Source organism: Parasteatoda tepidariorum, chromosome 1, assembly GCF_982258835.1.
Source record: "Parasteatoda tepidariorum strain Cologne lab strain chromosome 1, Ptep-v5.0, whole genome shotgun sequence".
Classification (NCBI taxonomy): Eukaryota; Metazoa; Arthropoda; class Arachnida; order Araneae; family Theridiidae; genus Parasteatoda; species Parasteatoda tepidariorum.
In genome coordinates this window covers 136891590-136906568 of record NC_141755.1, presented here as the reverse complement: position 1 = coordinate 136906568, position 14979 = coordinate 136891590, and positions in this window count along the sequence as shown.

Below are 14979 nucleotides of genomic sequence, written 5' to 3'. Positions count from 1 at the left end.
TTTTTTAAATATATTTTTTGATATTTTAACCTGAATCAAATGTTCTGTATATAAAAAAAAATATTTTTTCTTTGGGAAATAGCGAATAATAGCTAATAATCGGATATATTTCGGATAACTTTTATTTATTTATTTATTTTAATTTATATTATATATTTAACTTCTTTCCAATATTTTAAAACGAATAAAGTCTTCTATACGTGGAAAGAAATATTTTTCTTTGTTAAACAGCGATTAAAGGCTGAAAACGGGACAGAAGTCATATCAGGAGGCACGCATACATCACACCCCGTAACTCCCTATAATATTAACCTATAAATTTCAAACTCCGCCCATAATTAGAATTTAATGCATGGAACAATTGTACCGAAGGATTTTTTTATATACCAATTAGTGGGCCTACAATCTGCCAAAATAAGTTTTGTTTACTAATCGGGAGGAGGTGTTTTAAGCTAAATATTCGAGGGGCAGGCATATGAATCATGGCGCAGTTGGTAAAGCTGTGTGGCAAGTTAGATTTGTTGTCCGGGGGGGCATGGGTTCGAAACCCTGCGTGGGTCGACATTCAAATTTTTTCTTTTCTTTATATTTTTTTTAAAAATATATTTTAACCTGAATCAAGTGTTCTGTATGTAAAAAAAACTATTTTTTCTTTGGGAAATAGCGAATAATAGCTAATAATCGGATAAATTTCGGATAACTTTTATTTATTTATTTATTTTAATTTATATTATATTTTTACCTTCTTTTCAATATTTTAAAGCGAATGAGGTCTTCTTTACGTGAAAAGAAATATTTTTCTTTGTTAAACAGCGAATAAAGGCTGAAAACGGGACAGAAGTCATATCAGGAGGCACGCATACATCACACCCCGTAACTCCCTATAATATTAACCTATAAATTTCAAACTCCGCTCATAATTAGAATTTAATGCATGGAACAATTGTACCGAAGGATTTTTTTATATACCAATTAGTGGGCCTACAATCTGCCAAAATAAGTTTTGTTTACTAATCGGGAGGAGGTGTTTTAAGCTAAATATTCGCGGGGCAGGCATATGAATCATGGCGCAGTTGGTAAAGCTGTGTGGCAAGTTAGATTTGCTGTCCCGGGGGGCATGGGTTCGAAACCCTGATGCGGTCGATATTAAAATTTTTTCTTTTTTTAAATATATTTTTTGATATTTTAACCTGAATCAAATGTTCTGTATATAAAAAAAAATATTTTTTCTTTGGGAAATAGCGAATAATAGCTAATAATCGGATATATTTCGGATAACTTTTATTTATTTATTTATTTTAATTTATATTATATATTTAACTTCTTTCCAATATTTTAAAACGAATAAAGTCTTCTATACGTGGAAAGAAATATTTTTCTTTGTTAAACAGCGAATAAAGGCTGAAAACGGGACAGAAGTCATATCAGGAGGCACGCACACATCACACCCCGTAACTCCCTATAATATTAACCTATAAATTTCAAACTCCGCCCATAATTAGAATTTAATGTATCGAACAATAGTACCGAAGAATTTTTTTATATACCAATTAGTGGGCCCACAATCTGCCAAAATATGTTTTGTTTACTAATCGGGAGGAGGTGTTTTAAGCTAAATATTCGCGGGGCAGGCATATGAATCATGGCGCAGTTGGTAAAGCTGTGTGGCAAGTTAGATTTGCTGTCCCGGGGGGCATGGGTTCGAAACCCTGATGCGGTCGATATTAAAATTTTTTCTTTTTTTAAATATATTTTTTGATATTTTAACCTGAATCAAATGTTCTGTATATAAAAAAAAATATTTTTTCTTTGGGAAATAGCGAATAATAGCTAATAATCGGATATATTTCGGATAACTTTTATTTATTTATTTATTTTAATTTATATTATATATTTAACTTCTTTCCAATATTTTAAAACGAATAAAGTCTTCTATACGTGGAAAGAAATATTTTTCTTTGTTAAACAGCGAATAAAGGCTGAAAACGGGACAGAAGTCATATCAGGAGGCACGCACACATCACACCCCGTAACTCCCTATAATATTAACCTATAAATTTCAAACTCCGCCCATAATTAGAATTTAATGTATCGAACAATAGTACCGAAGAATTTTTTTATATACCAATTAGTGGGCCCACAATCTGCCAAAATATGTTTTGTTTACTAATCGGGAGGAGGTGTTTTAAGCTAAATATTCGCGGGGCAGGCATATGAATCATGGCGCAGTTGGTAAAGCTGTGTGGCAAGTTAGATTTGCTGTCCCGGGGGGCATGGGTTCGAAACCCTGATGCGGTCGATATTAAAATTTTTTCTTTTTTTAAATATATTTTTTGATATTTTAACCTGAATCAAATGTTCTGTATATAAAAAAAAATATTTTTTCTTTGGGAAATAGCGAATAATAGCTAATAATCGGATATATTTCGGATAACTTTTATTTATTTATTTATTTTAATTTATATTATATATTTAACTTCTTTCCAATATTTTAAAACGAATAAAGTCTTCTATACGTGGAAAGAAATATTTTTCTTTGTTGAACAGCGAATAAAGGCTGAAAACGGGACAGAAGTCATATCAGGAGGCACGCACACATCACACCCCGTAACTCCCTATAATATTAACCTATAAATTTCAAACTCCGCCCATAATTAGAATTTAATGTATCGAACAATAGTACCGAAGAATTTTTTTATATACCAATTAGTGGGCCCACAATCTGCCAAAATATGTTTTGTTTACTAATCGGGAGGAGGTGTTTTAAGCTAAATATTCGCGGGGCAGGCATATGAATCATGGCGCAGTTGGTAAAGCTGTGTGGCAAGTTAGATTTGCTGTCCCGGGGGGCATGGGTTCGAAACCCTGATGCGGTCGATATTAAAATTTTTTCTTTTTTTAAATATATTTTTTGATATTTTAACCTGAATCAAATGTTCTGTATATAAAAAAAAATATTTTTTCTTTGGGAAATAGCGAATAATAGCTAATAATCGGATATATTTCGGATAACTTTTATTTATTTATTTATTTTAATTTATATTATATATTTAACTTCTTTCCAATATTTTAAAACGAATAAAGTCTTCTATACGTGGAAAGAAATATTTTTCTTTGTTAAACAGCGATTAAAGGCTGAAAACGGGACAGAAGTCATATCAGGAGGCACGCACACATCACACCCCGTAACTCCCTATAATATTAACCTATAAATTTCAAACTCCGCCCATAATTAGAATTTAATGTATCGAACAATAGTACCGAAGAATTTTTTTATATACCAATTAGTGGGCCCACAATCTGCCAAAATATGTTTTGTTTACTAATCGGGAGGAGGTGTTTTAAGCTAAATATTCGCGGGGCGGGCATATGAATCATGGCGCAGTTGGTAAAGCTGTGTGGCAAGTTAGATTTGTTGTCCGGGGGGGCATGGGTTCGAAACCCTGCGTGGGTCGACATTCAAATTTTTTCTTTTCTTTATATTTTTTTTAAAAATATATTTTAACCTGAATCAAGTGTTCTGTATATAAAAAAAACTATTTTTTCTTTGGGAAATAGCGAATAATAGCTAATAATCGGATAAATTTCGTATAACTTTTATTTATTTATTTATTTTAATTTATATTATATTTTTACCTTCTTTTCAATATTTTAAAGCGAATGAGGTCTTCTTTACGTGAAAAGAAATATTTTTCTTTGTTAAACAGCGAATAAAGGCTGAAAACGGGACAGAAGTCATATCAGGAGGCACGCACACATCACACCCCGTAACTCCCTATAATATTAACCTATAAATTTCAAACTCCGCCCATAATTAGAATTTAATGTATCGAACAATAGTACCGAAGAATTTTTTTATATACCAATTAGTGGGCCCACAATCTGCCAAAATATGTTTTGTTTACTAATCGGGAGGAGGTGTTTTAAGCTAAATATTCGCGGGGCGGGCATATGAATCATGGCGCAGTTGGTAAAGCTGTGTGGCAAGTTAGATTTGTTGTCCGGGGGGGCATGGGTTCGAAACCCTGCGTGGGTCGACATTCAAATTTTTTCTTTTCTTTATATTTTTTTTAAAAATATATTTTAACCTGAATCAAGTGTTCTGTATATAAAAAAAACTATTTTTTCTTTGGGAAATAGCGAATAATAGCTAATAATCGGATAAATTTCGTATAACTTTTATTTATTTATTTATTTTAATTTATATTATATTTTTACCTTCTTTTCAATATTTTAAAGCGAATGAGGTCTTCTTTACGTGAAAAGAAATATTTTTCTTTGTTAAACAGCGAATAAAGGCTGAAAACGGGACAGAAGTCATATCAGGAGGCACGCACACATCACACCCCGTAACTCCCTATAATATTAACCTATAAATTTCAAACTCCGCCCATAATCAGAATTTAATGCATGGAACAATTGTACCGAAGGATTTTTTTATATACCAATTAGTGGGCCTACAATCTGCCAAAATAAGTTTTGTTTACTAATCGGGAGGAGGTGTTTTAAGCTAAATATTCGCGGGGCAGGCATATGAATCATGGCGCAGTTGGTAAAGCTGTGTGGCAAGTTAGATTTGCTGTCCCGGGGGGCATGGGTTCGATACCCTGATGCGGTCGATATTAAAATTTTTTCTTTTTTTAAATATATTTTTTGATATTTTAACCTGAATCAAATGTTCTGTATATAAAAAAAAATATTTTTTCTTTGGGAAATAGCGAATAATAGCTAATAATCGGATATATTTCGGATAACTTTTATTTATTTATTTATTTTAATTTATATTATATATTTAACTTCTTTCCAATATTTTAAAACGAATAAAGTCTTCTATACGTGGAAAGAAATATTTTTCTTTGTTAAACAGCGAATAAAGGCTGAAAACGGGACAGAAGTCATATCAGGAGGCACGCACACATCACACCCCGTAACTCCCTATAATATTAACCTATAAATTTCAAACTCCGCCCATAATTAGAATTTAATGTATCGAACAATAGTACCGAAGAATTTTTTTATATACCAATTAGTGGGCCCACAATCTGCCAAAATATGTTTTGTTTACTAATCGGGAGGAGGTGTTTTAAGCTAAATATTCGCGGGGCAGGCATATGAATCATGGCGCAGTTGGTAAAGCTGTGTGGCAAGTTAGATTTGCTGTCCCGGGGGGCATGGGTTCGAAACCCTGATGCGGTCGATATTAAAATTATTTCTTTTTTTAAATATATTTTTTGATATTTTAACCTGAATCAAATGTTCTGTATATAAAAAAAAATATTTTTTCTTTGGGAAATAGCGAATAATAGCTAATAATCGGATATATTTCGGATAACTTTTATTTATTTATTTATTTTAATTTATATTATATATTTAACTTCTTTCCAATATTTTAAAACGAATAAAGTCTTCTATACGTGGAAAGAAATATTTTTCTTTGTTGAACAGCGAATAAAGGCTGAAAACGGGACAGAAGTCATATCAGGAGGCACGCACACATCACACCCCGTAACTCCCTATAATATTAACCTATAAATTTCAAACTCCGCCCATAATTAGAATTTAATGTATCGAACAATAGTACCGAAGAATTTTTTTATATACCAATTAGTGGGCCCACAATCTGCCAAAATATGTTTTGTTTACTAATCGGGAGGAGGTGTTTTAAGCTAAATATTCGCGGGGCAGGCATATGAATCATGGCGCAGTTGGTAAAGCTGTGTGGCAAGTTAGATTTGCTGTCCCGGGGGGCATGGGTTCGAAACCCTGATGCGGTCGATATTAAAATTTTTTCTTTTTTTAAATATATTTTTTGATATTTTAACCTGAATCAAATGTTCTGTATATAAAAAAAAATATTTTTTCTTTGGGAAATAGCGAATAATAGCTAATAATCGGATATATTTCGGATAACTTTTATTTATTTATTTATTTTAATTTATATTATATATTTAACTTCTTTCCAATATTTTAAAACGAATAAAGTCTTCTATACGTGGAAAGAAATATTTTTCTTTGTTAAACAGCGATTAAAGGCTGAAAACGGGACAGAAGTCATATCAGGAGGCACGCACACATCACACCCCGTAACTCCCTATAATATTAACCTATAAATTTCAAACTCCGCCCATAATTAGAATTTAATGTATCGAACAATAGTACCGAAGAATTTTTTTATATACCAATTAGTGGGCCCACAATCTGCCAAAATATGTTTTGTTTACTAATCGGGAGGAGGTGTTTTAAGCTAAATATTCGCGGGGCGGGCATATGAATCATGGCGCAGTTGGTAAAGCTGTGTGGCAAGTTAGATTTGTTGTCCGGGGGGGCATGGGTTCGAAACCCTGCGTGGGTCGACATTCAAATTTTTTTTTTTCTTTATATTTTTTTTAAAAATATATTTTAACCTGAATCAAGTGTTCTGTATATAAAAAAAACTATTTTTTCTTTGGGAAATAGCGAATAATAGCTAATAATCGGATAAATTTCGTATAACTTTTATTTATTTATTTATTTTAATTTATATTATATTTTTACCTTCTTTTCAATATTTTAAAGCGAATGAGGTCTTCTTTACGTGAAAAGAAATATTTTTCTTTGTTAAACAGCGAATAAAGGCTGAAAACGGGACAGAAGTCATATCAGGAGGCACGCACACATCACACCCCGTAACTCCCTATAATATTAACCTATAAATTTCAAACTCCGCCCATAATTAGAATTTAATGCATGGAACAATTGTACCGAAGGATTTTTTTATATACCAATTAGTGGGCCTACAATCTGCCAAAATAAGTTTTGTTTACTAATCGGGAGGAGGTGTTTTAAGCTAAATATTCGAGGGGCAGGCATATGAATCATGGCGCAGTTGGTAAAGCTGTGTGGCAAGTTAGATTTGTTGTCCGGGGGGGCATGGGTTCGAAACCCTGCGTGGGTCGACATTCAAATTTTTTCTTTTCTTTATATTTTTTTTAAAAATATATTTTAACCTGAATCAAGTGTTCTGTATGTAAAAAAAACTATTTTTTCTTTGGGAAATAGCGAATAATAGCTAATAATCGGATAAATTTCGGATAACTTTTATTTATTTATTTATTTTAATTTATATTATATTTTTACCTTCTTTTCAATATTTTAAAGCGAATGAGGTCTTCTTTACGTGAAAAGAAATATTTTTCTTTGTTAAACAGCGAATAAAGGCTGAAAACGGGACAGAAGTCATATCAGGAGGCACGCATACATCACACCCCGTAACTCCCTATAATATTAACCTATAAATTTCAAACTCCGCTCATAATTAGAATTTAATGCATGGAACAATTGTACCGAAGGATTTTTTTATATACCAATTAGTGGGCCTACAATCTGCCAAAATAAGTTTTGTTTACTAATCGGGAGGAGGTGTTTTAAGCTAAATATTCGCGGGGCAGGCATATGAATCATGGCGCAGTTGGTAAAGCTGTGTGGCAAGTTAGATTTGCTGTCCCGGGGGGCATGGGTTCGAAACCCTGATGCGGTCGATATTAAAATTTTTTCTTTTTTTAAATATATTTTTTGATATTTTAACCTGAATCAAATGTTCTGTATATAAAAAAAAATATTTTTTCTTTGGGAAATAGCGAATAATAGCTAATAATCGGATATATTTCGGATAACTTTTATTTATTTATTTATTTTAATTTATATTATATATTTAACTTCTTTCCAATATTTTAAAACGAATAAAGTCTTCTATACGTGGAAAGAAATATTTTTCTTTGTTAAACAGCGAATAAAGGCTGAAAACGGGACAGAAGTCATATCAGGAGGCACGCACACATCACACCCCGTAACTCCCTATAATATTAACTTATAAATTTCAAACTCCGCCCATAATTAGAATTTAATGCATGGAACAATTGTACCGAAGAATTTTTTTATATACCAATTAGTGGGCCTACAATCTGCCAAAATAAGTTTTGTTTACTAATCGGGAGGAGGTGTTTTAAGCTAAATATTCGAAGGGCAGGCATATGAATCATGGCGCAGTTGGTAAAGCTGTGTGGCAAGTTAGATTTGTTGTCCGGGGGGGCATGGGTTCGAAACCCTGCGTGGGTCGACATTCAAATTTTTTCTTTTCTTTATATTTTTTTAAAAAATATATTTTAACCTGAATCAAGTGTTCTGTATATAAAAAAAACTATTTTTTCTTTGGGAAATAGCGAATAATAGCTAATAATCGGATAAATTTCGGATAACTTTTATTTATTCATTTATTTCAAATTATATTATATTTTTTCCTTCTTTTCAATATTTTAAAGCGAATGAGGTCTTCTTTACGTGAAAAGAAATATTTTTCTTTGTTAAACAGCGAATAAAGGCTGAAAACGGGACAGAAGTCATATCAGGAGGCACGCACACATCACACCCCGTAACTCCCTATAATATTAACCTATAAATTTCAAACTCCGCCCATAATTAGAATTTAATGCATGGAACAATTGTACCGAAGGATTTTTTTATATACCAATTAGTGGGCCTACAATCTGCCAAAATAAGTTTTGTTTACTAATCGGGAGGAGGTGTTTTAAGCTAAATATTCGCGGGGCAGGCATATGAATCATGGCGCAGTTGGTAAAGCTGTGTGGCAAGTTAGATTTGCTGTCCCGGGGGGCATGGGTTCGAAACCCTGATGCGGTCGATATTAAAATTTTTTCTTTTTTTAAATATTATTTTTTTAAATATATTTTTTGATATTTTAACCTGAATCAAATGTTCTGTATATAAAAAAAAATATTTTTTCTTTGGGAAATAGCGAATAATAGCTAATAATCGGATAAATTTCGTATAACTTTTATTTATTTATTTATTTTAATTTATATTATATTTTTACCTTCTTTTCAATATTTTAAAGCGAATGAGGTCTTCTTTACGTGAAAAGAAATATTTTTCTTTGTTAAACAGCGAATAAAGGCTGAAAACGGGACAGAAGTCATATCAGGAGGCACGCACACATCACACCCCGTAACTCCCTATAATATTAACCTATAAATTTCAAACTCCGCCCATAATTAGAATTTAATGTATCGAACAATAGTACCGAAGAATTTTTTTATATACCAATTAGTGGGCCCACAATCTGCCAAAATATGTTTTGTTTACTAATCGGGAGGAGGTGTTTTAAGCTAAATATTCGCGGGGCGGGCATATGAATCATGGCGCAGTTGGTAAAGCTGTGTGGCAAGTTAGATTTGTTGTCCGGGGGGGGGGGCATGGATTCGAAACCCTGCGTGGGTCGACATTCAAATTTTTTCTTTTCTTTATATTTTTTTTAAAAATATATTTTAACCTGAATCAAGTGTTCTGTATATAAAAAAAAAATTTTTTTTTTCTTTTGGAAATAGCGAATAATAGCTAATAATCGGATAAATTTCGTATAACTTTTATTTATTTATTTATTTTAATTTATACTATATTTTTACCTTCTTTTCAATATTTTAAAGCGAATGAGGTCTTCTTTACGTGAAAAGAAATATTTTTCTTTGTTAAACAGCGAATAAAGGCTGAAAACGGGACAGAAGTCATATCAGGAGGCACGCACACATCACACCCCGTAACTCCCTATAATATTAACCTATAAATTTCAAACTCCGCCCATAATTAGAATTTAATGCATGGAACAATTGTACCGAAGGATTTTTTTATATACCAATTAGTGGGCCTACAATCTGCCAAAATAAGTTTTGTTTCCTAATCGGAAGGAGGTGTTTTAAGCTAAATATTCGAGGGGCAGGCATATGAATCATGGCGCAGTTGGTAAAGCTATGTGGCAAGTTAGATTTGTTGTCCGGGGGGGGCATGGGCTCGAAACCCTGCGTGGGTCGACATTCAAATATTTTCTTTTCTTTATATTTATTTTTTAAATATATTTTAACCTGAATCAAGTGTTCTGTATATAAAAAAAACTATTTTTTCTTTGGGAAATAGCGAATAATAGCTAATAATCGGATAAATTTCGGATAACTTTTATTTATTTATTTATTTTAATTTATATTATATTTTTAACTTCTTTTCAATATTTTAAAGCGAATAAAGTCTTCTATACGTGAAAAGAAATATTTATCTTTGTTAAACAGCGAATAAAGGCTGAAAACGGGACAGAAGTCATATCAGGAGGCACGCACACATCACACCCCGTAACTCCCTATAATATTAACCTATAAATTTCAAACTCCGCCCATAATTAAAATTTAATGCATGGAACAATTGTACTGAAGGATTTTTTTATATACCAATTAGTGGGCCTACAATCTGCCAAAATAAGTTTTGTTTACTAATCGGGAGGAGGTGTTTTAAGCTAAATATTCGCGGGGCAGGCATATGAATCATGGCGCAGTTGGTAAAGCTGTGTGGCAAGTTAGATTTGTTGTCCCGGGGGGCATGGGTTCTAAACCCTGATGCGGTCGACATTAAAAAAATTTTTTTTTAAATGTTATTTTTTTAAATATATTTTTTGATATTTTAACCTGAATCAAGTGTTCTGTATATAAAAAAAACTATTTTTTCTTTGGGAAATAGCGAATAATAGCTTATAATCGGATAAATTTCGGATAACTTTTATTTATTTACTTATTTTAATTTATATTATATTTTTAACTTCTTTTCAATATTTTAAAGCGAATAAAGTCTTCTATACGTGAAAAGAAATATTTTTCTTTGTTAAACAGCGAATAAAGGCTGAAAGCGGGACAGAAGTCATATCAGGAGGCCCGCACACATCACACCCCGTAACTCCCTATAATATTAACCTATAAATTTCAATCTCCGCCCATAATTAGAATTTAATGCATGGAACAATTGTACCGAAGGATTTTTTTATATACCAATTAGTGGGCCTACAATCTGCCAAAATAAGTTTTGTTTACTAATCGGGAGGAGGTGTTTTAAGTTAAATATTCGCGGGGTATGCATGTGAAGCATGGCGCAGTTGGTAAAGCTGTGTGGCAAGTTAGATTTGTTGTTCCGGGGGCCATGGGTTCGAAACCTTGCGTCGGTCGACATTCAAATTTTTTCTTTTTTTATATATTACTTTTTTAAATATATTGTTTGATATTTTATTGTGAATCAAGTGTTCTGTATATAAAAAAAAACTATTTTTTCTATGGGAAATAGCGAATAATAGCTAATAAAGGGAAAAATTTCGGATAATTTTTATTTATTTATTTATTTAAATTTATATTATTTTTTTAACTTCTTTTCAATATTTTAAATTGAATAAAGTGCAATAATATAATTTAAAATAAACAAAAAAAAGAAAGAAAATTTATTGAAAAATTGTCCGTCCTTGGGATTCGCACCCTGGACCCCTCCCTCCAGCAGCAAACTTGCTGATCCGGTGGCCTTCCTTCCAGTCCACGGTGATGCGTGAAGCCTACCGCAGTTTCACTTCAAAAGCTCTCTCCTCTCATCTTCGTAATATACCTTTAGGGGCCCACTTTGACCTAATTGGCCTGTAAAAATTCTCTTCGGGGAATATTCCGAACCCTCCTGAATATCGAAAAACACATTAAAAAAATAATATAATTTCAAATAAACTTAAAAAAATAAGAAAATTTTTTGAATTTTTTTTGTCTTTATCGAAGAGCAAACATACGGAATCTAATATATGTGAATCGCACTTCAGATGTGGCACACTGCGCAGTTAAAGCTCCAACGAGTGGATTTTTCTCCCGGAACGAGTCAAGCGTCACTGGCTACGGTCAGTGTGCGGGTGGGTGACCACTTGGATCAGTCTGCATAGGGACCGACGTATGTTAACTCGTTAAACTGTTCTACCGTATAGTGCTCGACTTCGCGTGCAGGTCGTCGAGCTACCGAAGCGGGGGTGCCATCCCCTCTGCAGAGGATCAAAATTGTGATGGCATGTCTTCGGATTATCCTGAGGGGTGTTTCCCAGACCGTCGCCAATAGCCCATCGTACAGCGCTAGTGCGACGTAAATTAACTACAACAACTCCCGGCGCGAGTTCTAACACTCTTAATTACATGTGGAAAGATTGAACACATATAACGTTATTGTTAATAATGGTGAAATTATTAAATATATAAACAATAGTGCTTGTTTGAGTTATTTACAAACATTTTTAACTCCAAAATGGCTGTGAAAAAACGCAAAGTTGATTCAGAGTGCTGTGAGTTCAATGATGAGTGAGCTTGGAAATATTTTTCTACAGTTGCAAAAGATAAACCAGTATCTCTTGTCTGCAATGAAGATGTAGCAGTGTTTAACGAATACAACATTGACCGGCATATTACAGTCAAGCAGAAGAATGCCATTTACGAAGCAATATCTGAATAAGAAAGACGACAAAATACGGAAAGTCTTCTTAGAGAATTATCAGGCGGACAAAATTTTTTCGATGATAAACTCTGTCCAAGAAGCAGCTACGCATGCAAGTTGTATTGTAACATACAATGCTGCTAAAAATAATAAATCTCTAGGTGATGGGGAGTTTGTTAAACAATGTATGCTCCAAGTTAGTGATGTTTTATGTCCAGATATGAAAAATAATTTTGAGCCTGTAAGCTTATCTCGAAAAACTGTGACTTCTAGAATTGAAGCCAACGATAAAAGTTTGACATCACAACCCAAGTAGCACCCAATATTAGATAATATCAGAAAAATCGGTAAAATCTAACGTTATCTTGTAGAACTTCTAATATTAGAAAGATACAAGAGGTCGCTGTTTGCTCTGCCTTATAATATTAGATTCTATGCGAACTAATATTATCTAGCGTTCGCCATAATATTATTTTTCATTAGTTTTGATGCTATATAATATTAGATTATATATTTTCTGATATTATCTTGCGTCGCTTTTTATTTTTTGGAGTAAGTAAGAGGTAGTAGCAATGGATCCGGCAGAATAATATAAAAGGGGATGCAACCCTCTAACAAACTATCCCCCCCCCAAAAAAAAAAATTAAAATATTCTGTTATTACATTTTGTTTTGTTATTACATATACTTTATTCTGTTAATTTTTTTCAAAATACATTTCTTCATTGTTAACAAGATATTTAAAATAAAAGTACGAATTTCTTGTACTTGCAAATTTTGCCGCGAAAAACTGTATTGATGGCGCTGGCTTAGCTACTGAGTTTGAAACACAAATAACTACAAACAGTAGTTTCGTATACTAACGTGTTTGTTTGTGCACGCTTAACATTGGTATTTATTGTGTTGATGAAGTTTTACAGTTGTGATAAGTCAGTTTGTGTTATACACCTTTGTTAAACTAAATAACTAATAGAAAATATAATATTATTTATATTTCATTAAATGAAATTTAAAATTATAGCTTAGATATCTGCCAAGTTTGTGCATGTTCAGTGTGCATAAGAAAAGAATCAAAGATGACTCAGAATTCATTGAAAAAGTTATAAACAGGTTTGGACAGCAAACAAGACGATTTAAATTCTTGTTTGATTAAAAAAATTTTTAACTGTTACGTATCAATAATTACTTAATTATTTGCTTTTCAATAAAAATATTTTTAATAAAACATTTTTATAACAAAATTGTTTTTCTGTATCTCTTTAAGTGTTTTTTAAAAAAAAAAGCTAGGGGGTTCAAGCACACCCTCTCGCACCCCGCTGCCGGCGCCCTTGGGTAGTAGAATAATTGGGAGATATAATTTTATACTTAATTTTCTGTATTGCTGTGAAGCAGTAAAGCATAGAACAATAGTTTTATAATGTCATTCCATGAATTATTTTCTTAGCGATACAGAAATAATAAATAAAATAATTGTAGCGAATTCTGCTAACCATCCATTTTCCTCCTTCTTACTCCAAAGTATATCTTATGTTCAGCTGATTTTTTTAAATATTTCAAATTTAATTAAGAAATACTATATTGCAACTTTTATTGCTATTTTTTTCCTTTTCTTCATACAATGGGTCTTTTGATGAATTTTGTATCATTAATAATTTTAAAATCATTAATTTAAAAATGTATTCTTAATTTTTTTTTTAGGAATGAGCCTTTCTTATCAAACTTTTAATTGAATTTGTTAGTTTGTAAAACTTGTTTATAAAAGCTGTAACTTAAGCCATTTTTAATCTCACAATTAACATTAATTATTTATATTCTGAAATTATGTAATAAAAACCACACTACATAATTATAAAGTTATATATTTACATTTGAACTGAGTGGAAATTTAAACTTAAAATTTTTTTCTTCTTATAATATTAAAATAAAATTGTTCAATTTTTAAGTGCTCATTTCTTGTAATAATTGACACAATAAAGAATAAAATTTAAAAATATTCAAATTACTTACTTCAATAAATTTACACATTTTCTGTCCCTTCTTCTTTTACAGAAATTAAATGTAGAAATACTTACGTAGCTTTATTCTTTCAGTATCTGAAATTTTATTTAACAAAACACCTGAAACAAAACCCAAACGCAACCTAGAAATTTTTCCACGGAGAGAAACCAGGAAAGCAACTAATACTATGAAAATTGTAAATATTTTTTTATAATGTAAAAATAACTTTTATGGGCACTTCAGAAATTTTCATCAATTTGATAATTATTTAAAGGTGTTGTGTACTAAACCAACAATCTTTGCAAAAAATTTACATAACAATTTAATTTCAAAACTGTCAGTAAATATTATGTTTTATCTAAATTAAATTTGCACTAACATATACTTGCATACAAGAATGAGACGAAAATATAATAAAATTTTTTACATTATTTTTTAAAAGTTGCTTTCAGCATGAATGATCAAAATTTGACTACAATCCATTACTCTTTTGAGAACGTTGCTATAAAAAAATTCAGATTTTTGTTTGAAAATTCAAATTAAAAAAAATTCAGATTTTTGTTTGAAACAATTCCATTGCTTTTATTTCGCTGATTATAGATTATGCGTTATGACATAAATAGGTTTAGAAAAAAGCAGGTGTAATATGTAAACATTTTAAACAGAG